This window comes from Chlorocebus sabaeus, chromosome 5, assembly GCF_047675955.1.
Source record: "Chlorocebus sabaeus isolate Y175 chromosome 5, mChlSab1.0.hap1, whole genome shotgun sequence".
In the NCBI taxonomy this organism is placed as follows: Eukaryota; Metazoa; Chordata; class Mammalia; order Primates; family Cercopithecidae; genus Chlorocebus; species Chlorocebus sabaeus.
The window spans coordinates 78,641,536-78,649,099 of record NC_132908.1 but is presented as its reverse complement, the minus strand read 5'-3'; positions in this window follow the sequence as shown (position 1 = coordinate 78,649,099).

Here is a 7,564-nt window from a genome sequence, read left to right as displayed (position 1 = left end):
CATGTGCACACATGCATAGGTGTGTGGATGTACATGTACACAGGCATATCTATATATTCGTGTGTGTCTTTGAGTGAATATTTGTGTATGTATGTGCACGTGTGTATGTATATGTAGATGTGTCTATCTCTGTATCTGCATCAGTATATGTATATGTGTGCATATGTATACTTATGCAGATGTGTATTTCTCTATCTGTGTGTAGGTGTATATGTGTATGTGTATATACATGTAGATGTGTACATGTATCTCTCTGTATCTGTGTGTAGGTATATGTGTGTATGTGCATGTGTGTGTGTATATATAGAGAGAGAGAGAGATGGGTACATCTCTGTATCTGTGTGTAGGTAATGTGTGTATGTGCATGTGTGTATATATATAGATGTGTACATCTCTGTATCTGTGTGTAGGTATATGTGTGTATGTGCATGTGTATATACATAGATGTGAATGTATATATATATATCGGTATCTGTGTGTAGGTATATATGTGTGCATGCATGTGTGTATATACATAAACGTGTATCTCTCTGTATCTGTCTGTAGGTATGTGTGTGCATGTGTGTATATATTTAGCTGTGTACATGTATCTCTTTGTATCTGTGGGTAGGTATATGTGTGTATGTGCATGTGTGTATATACGTAGATGTGTATGTGTATCTCTATCTGTGTGTAGGTAGGTATGTATGTGCTTGTGTGTATATATGTAGAGGTATACATGTATCTCTGTATCTGTGTAGGTACGTGTGTGTGTTTGCATATGTGTATATATGTAGACGTATATGTGTATCTCTCTGTATCTGTGTGTAGGTGTCTGTGTGTGTACGTGTGTATGTGTTTGGATGTGTTTGTGCACGTGCACTGCCAGTGAGTCAACCAGTCAGTCCACTTCCAACAAGGAGGCCTGCTCACAGCTGCTGGACCAGAGGAAGGCTGTTGAAGGTGGGTGTGGGTTCCTTCCTTGCTCCATATAGCTCTCAAGCCCAGCTGCTAAGCATCTCCTTGGGCTCTGCAGTCTGTAAACTGGGGATAACATTAATAGTCTCTCCCTCAAGTGTTCTTAGGAAAGTTATGTGAGATAAATGCTGGTTAAATGTCAAGTACAATGTCTGGTCCAGATTTCTCATTCAATAACACTTGACTTCAGGAACCTCCTCCTGACTGATGGGTCAGAAATTACCCTGACTTGCGTGTTCTTTACTTATCCTGTGACTTTCTATTTGTGGAGACCACTCCCAAGCCAACTTTGCCTTTGTCTGCCACTTATGACTATAAATCCAAGAATGAAGCAATAAGGGTAGGGAGAGGCAATCCACTGAAATTAAACAATAATAGATTACCCGATGATTAGCTTTAGTCCACTCCCTGATTCATCAATTATTTGCTAAATGTTTATTCCAGACCAATAATTAGAGATACAGACCCCTCCTTGCCCTTGAGGCTTGGGTGTGCGTGAGGAGTAAGGCGCGCTCCTGCATGCCTTGCGTTCCATACACAGTGAATCAGCAAATTCTGTTAGGAAAAGACAGATTGAAAGATCCCTGAGCTCTGTTTCGATTTTTTCTCTTGGATACTGACAAGGATTCTCTGTCTATACAACTGTAATTCTCCTAAATACATTAAGAGATCAACATGTATAAAAATGTTTCTCCCCATGTGTCCCAGTATTTCTCTCTCTCTCTCTCTCTTTCTCTCTCGCTCACTCTTTCTCTCTCTCTCTCCCCCCTCTTCTTATTCTCCCTCCTAAATTTCTTGAATTTTACATCCACCATCTCCCTTTCCTTTCCTCACTCTTGGAAAGGAACAGAGTGTGAGAATTCTACCCTGAACAGGGGGAGGTGATAGAATGGATGCCCCTCTATCACTAGGCTGAATGTTTTTTCAGCCCCTTCCAACAGCAGAGAGGAGGCCTTGCATCCCCTTCCGTGTTGACCAGCCAAGCCAGAGCAACCCTCTGTCAGGGCAGTGATGACAGCGTGACCTCCTGAAGTACTTCTTAGATGGCGTCTGGAGAGAGTGCCCACTTTCCCTGGTCCATGGCGAGATGCTGACCACCAGCAAGGACAACATATTGAATTTCCATAAGATCTAATTCACCTCATTGAAGGGACTGTCTTCAGAGATGATAGCTTTCCTCCTCTTTCAGGCATTAAAATAGCTTTTTGTATATGAGACCACTGTGGTAGGTGATCACACTTAGTGGTTGTTGCTGTTTGATATCCTTACTTGGCAAAAGTAAAAGTTGGCAAGCCTACACGACTTCCACAATTTTGGTGAGAAATCTTAACCAGCATTCAAAGTTCAAAGATATGGGAGCCCCACTGACGTACAACATGGTGGCTTTGAGTTAGACTGACCTGGGTTAGAATTCCAACTCTGCTACTTAATTGACAGTGAGACCTGCTCTCTCTGCTCTGAGCCTGCTCACCTGCTCACCAGTACTGCAGATAATAATACCTAACTTCTATTGGTTATAAGGACAGTCTATGTAGATGGTCTGGCATGTCACCGTTTTCCATGGCAGCCATTATCACAAGAGTCTTCTTGGCCCCAACAAAAATTCCTGCAGTCTAATTCTTTCTGGCTTCTGTCCTTTCTTCTTGGGTCCTACAACCTGAGAAATAGAAGCTGAAGGCAACTAATATACAACTTTGGCATGAATAGTCATGGCCAAGTTTCACAGAAGGAAACACACTTGTATCTGTATCTCCAGAAGGGATATTAAACCTAGGTTGAGACTATTAGAAAGAAGATACTTAAATATTTGGGAGCACAGCTGAATACCAAAAGTAAATTACATCATAAACCAGATGTTCCAGGAACTTCGTTTCCTTTTTTTTTTTTTTTTTTTTGCCGGAAGGAAAAGTTTTAATTCATAAAGGAAACGATGAGCAGAAATTGCTAACACAAAATAACAATTCATGGTTCATGGTTATTTAAAATGAGCCCATTTGAAAATAATCAAAGATGTTCACAGTGATTTATAAAGAGAGTTGTTCATTTCAGTGTTATTTATCATATGCAAAATGTAGAAACATCCTAAATGGCTTACCATAAAGTATTTGTTATATAAATTACGGTACTTTAGTTTGATGGACTGCTATACAGCCATTAAAAATTGTGTTGTTGAGAAATATTTAATGATTTGAGAAAATGATTGCAATATTTTCTAAGCAAGGAGAGCAGGTTACAAAGTAGAATGTATAGTATGATCATATTTTATGCCATTATAGCACTGATATCAGCTGAACGCTTCTAAACTTTAGGATCCAGATAAGATTGGCTCAAATGCCCAATCCTACGGTCTTGGGAAGCCTTGCCAAGACTTCTTCAGTTTCTCAGGGAACTACTTTCTTACAGGTCCTTCTGCCTCTTGTCAGCCACTGCTTCGCTATGTCATTCTGACTTCAGGGTGAAACTCAACCTCTCTTATCTGCTTGCAAAACAAAATTTATAGCAGTAAAGCTATTTTTGGTGGCATTGATGTTGGAGTAAGAAAGATGGATGGGTCAGAGGTATTCATACTCTGTGGTGGTATGAGTAGTGGCCCCTCAAAAGATATGTCCATATTCTAACTCCGGGAACCTGTGAATATGATCCTTGGAGAAAGAGGGTCTTTATAGTTGTAACAAAGTAAAGGATGTGGAGATCAGATCATCTTGGATTAGCATAGGCTCTAAATCCAGTGACACATATCTTTATAAGAGAAGAGAAGATGACAGAGGTAGATACAGGACAAAGGCCATGTGAAGACAGGGCGGAGATTACAGCTACAGTGCCACAGCAGGGGATGCCTGGAGCCACCAGAAGCTGAAAGAGGCAGTGAGTAGCCTCCCTTGGAGCCTCTAGAGGGACTGTGGCCCTACCAACACCTAGGTTTTAGAAGTCTGTCCTCCAGAACTGTGAGCAAATAGATTTAGATTCCTTTTATTTAAGCCGGGGATCCCCATCCACTGGGCCATAGACTGGTACCAGTCCGTGGCCTGTTACAAACCAACCTGCACAGCAGGAGGTGAGCAGTGGGCAAGCTAGTGAAGCTACACCTGTATACACAGCCTCTCCCCATTGTTCACATTACCTCTTGAGCTCTGCGTCCTGTCAGATCGGTGGTGGCATTAGATTCTTATAGAAGCACAAACCCTACTGTGAACTGCGCGTGTGAGGGATCTAGGTTGTGTGCTCCTTATGAGAATCTAACACTTGGTGATCTGTCACTGTCTCCCATCACGCCCAGATGGGACTGTGTAATTGTAGGAAAACAAGCTCAGGGCTCCCACTGACTCTACATTACGGTGAGTTGTATAATTATTTCATTATATATTACAATGTAATAGTAATAGAAATAAAGTGCCCAATAAATGTAATGTACTTGAATCATCCCAAAACCATCTCCCCTACCCCCACAAAGACTTGTGGAAAAATTGTCTTCCATGAAACCAGTTGCTGGTACCAATAAAAGTTGTGGGCTGCTGATTCAAGCCACCAAGGTCATGGTCATCCGTTAAGGCAGCCCTAGGAAACTACCACAATCACCAAAGGAAATACAACAGTGATGATAACTCTAATTACTAAAGGATGCTTTGTCTCCTCTCACCACCACCAGGGAGTTTCACTCACCTCCTAGACACTTCCTTGAGCTTCTCTTAATTTTCTCACTCTCTCTTTAACCTCCTCCTCTTCCTCCCACCCATATTGTTCCACAGACTCAACCTCTCCCTGTTTCCTACAGGGTTGTCAACTCACTTGTGATCTCACAGCCCACTCTAACTCTTACTCCCAAAGTTACATGTGCTAAATTCACTTTATTCATAGCCTTCCCTGTCTCAGTGAGGGCAACTTCATCCTTTCAGCAGCACAGCATGCAAGCACTGGACTCCCCTTGACTCTGTTCTTGGAATCAATACACATCCAATGCACCAAGAAATGCTGCTGGCTCTACCTTCAGAACGTATCCACTACCTGACCACTTCTGACTCCCTCCACTGCTGCTAACCTAGCCCTAGGCGTCATCACCCGCTGCCAGCATTGCAGCTGCCTCCAGTAGATCCCTCTGGTTCCACGTTTGTCTCCCAACAGTCCATTTTCAACCCAGCACCAGAAAAAAATTCCTTTCGTAACTTTAGTCCGATCTTATCACTCATCTACTGAAAACCTGGCAAAGGCTCCCTTCTCACCTAGAGAAAAGCCAAAATCCTTAAATGGCTAAAAGGATGATCTGGCCCTTGTAGTTCTTAGACCACAGCTGACTTCTACCCCCTCATTTACTCCATTCTAGTCCCAAGGACCTACTTACTTCTTATCAAACACATGGGACACCCTCCTTGATCTAGCAGTTTCCTCTGCCTAGAATGTTCTTGTCCAGTTGCCTAATTCCCTCGTTTCCTGTGATTCCTTTCTCATATGTCTCTGGCTCAATGCAACTGGCCACCTCAACATGCTCTGAATTTTCCCACGGAAATGATCTAAATAATAAAACCATGGCAATGACAACAAACAACAAACTTCCTGCTCTATCTGTCTGCTGACAATGGACTGAATGTTTGTGTCACCTCAACCCCCAAGTTCATATGCTGAAATCCTAACCCCCAATGTGATGGTATTTGGAGGTAGAGTCTTTGGGAGGTAATTAGACTATGGCAGTAGAGCCCTCAGGAATGAGATTAGTGCCCTTACAACCTGGAGAGCTCTCTTGCCCTCTTTTGGCCCCAGGAGGATAAAGGAAGCCAGCAACCTGCAGAGCCAGCAGTTCTGCAGTCTCACCAGAACCCAATCATGCTGGCACCCTGATCTCAGACTTGCCTCCTCCAGAACTGTGAAAAACAATTATGTTGTTGATAAGCCTCCTGTTGCTGATAAGCCACCTCTGGTACTTTGGAAAAGCAGCCCAAACTCAGCAAAACACTGTCTATCTGTTAAAAACAAAATAAAACAAAATGATTGTCATGAGTACACTGTTAATGTGTTTATTTGAACGGAAATATGAAGTCAATTATTTTTTCTAACAGCTGATCATTAAATATAATGTGGCCATAAAACTCAAAAATAATTTAAATACTTTGATTTAGCTGTTTGACTTGACAGCGTGAAATGGCTTTGCCAATTACATGATGAACATATTCCAGAAGTTGAATGAGTTAAATCTTCAGTTACAAAGTTGTCCTAAAATATATTTAACAAACAAAAGATAAAAGCATTTTATCAAAAATATTTCATTCACAATATTGTATTATATTGAGATTAACATTAACGCTGTTGTGATTTACCCAACTCTGAGTATACTTAGGTAACGTAATGCCTCGGAGAAAAAAAAAAAACTAGTATAATTAGTATTCATTTGATAAGGGTTTAAACCCATTTTGGTTTAATTTCTGGACACTAAAATTGAATAATAAATTATTTTGCCAGCAATCTTGTTTCCAATTCTCAGCTTCCAGCAAAAGTGAAGAAGAACCTAACCTAGTTGTCAGTTGATCTTAAAATGTAATTTGGGATGTATAATTCAAAAGGAGGTTTAAAAATTGAGTGTCCCATCTATTCCTAACTCGCTGAGAATTTTATCATAACAGGATGTTGAATTTTGTCAGATGTTTGTTCTTCATCTATGGATATGATCATATGATTAAGCTTATTTAATATGCTAATATTGAGAAATATATTGATGGATTTTTAAATTGAGTAAACCTGCTCTTCAAATCTAGTTCCATCCCCACCTACTCACTTCTGTGAATGAAAATTCTCAGTGATACACATATAAAAAATTTTAAAATAGCAATATAATTCATGCTGAAACCTGTATTTTTCTATTAATAAGTAGCATTCATATTAAGATACCTGAAAAATTGGAAAAAAGCCACATCCATCAAATTAATACTTTATTTTTTATATTTAATAATTTAAAAATTTTATAGTAATATTTTGTTATCTATGACTAATAATTAAAATGTTAACTCAATCTAGAAGGTGGTTGATACAGAAGTCTATGGTAACTATATGACCACATATATGTAATATTTATATGTTTAGCTTTTATCTTCATATGCATATTCATATATTTTTATTCCATATATGTTTATATTTATATATATGAATGTACATTCATTACAGAGAAATGGGAGGAGAAATCAATAAGAAACATTTAAGTATAAAATATATTATAGTGAATAAAATTCAGTGAAGGAAGTAAAATAGAACTGCAGATACAAGAAGAAAAAAATACATAAAATTTCCAACTGCTAACAAGAGAACATGTTTATCTGTTTTGAAAATGTTGTAACATGTTGGAAGTATTGAACTGCCAAGATATTTTGATTGTTCTGGATATATTTAAAAGAATCATATCATAGTTTAACTCAAAATGTCAATATAATAAATGTTAGGTATCTACTATTTACAACCATTTAGACATAAGACGAAAATTTTAGGTATCCACTTTAAAATGTGCTAGGAAGAGAATAATTAAAAAAAAAAAAATCCTTTAGGGGCAATAAGCAAAAATGTCTGAAGACCTCTGATTTCAAATACCTTATGGCAAGACATCCCCTTTATTAGTGAGAAATTCAATACC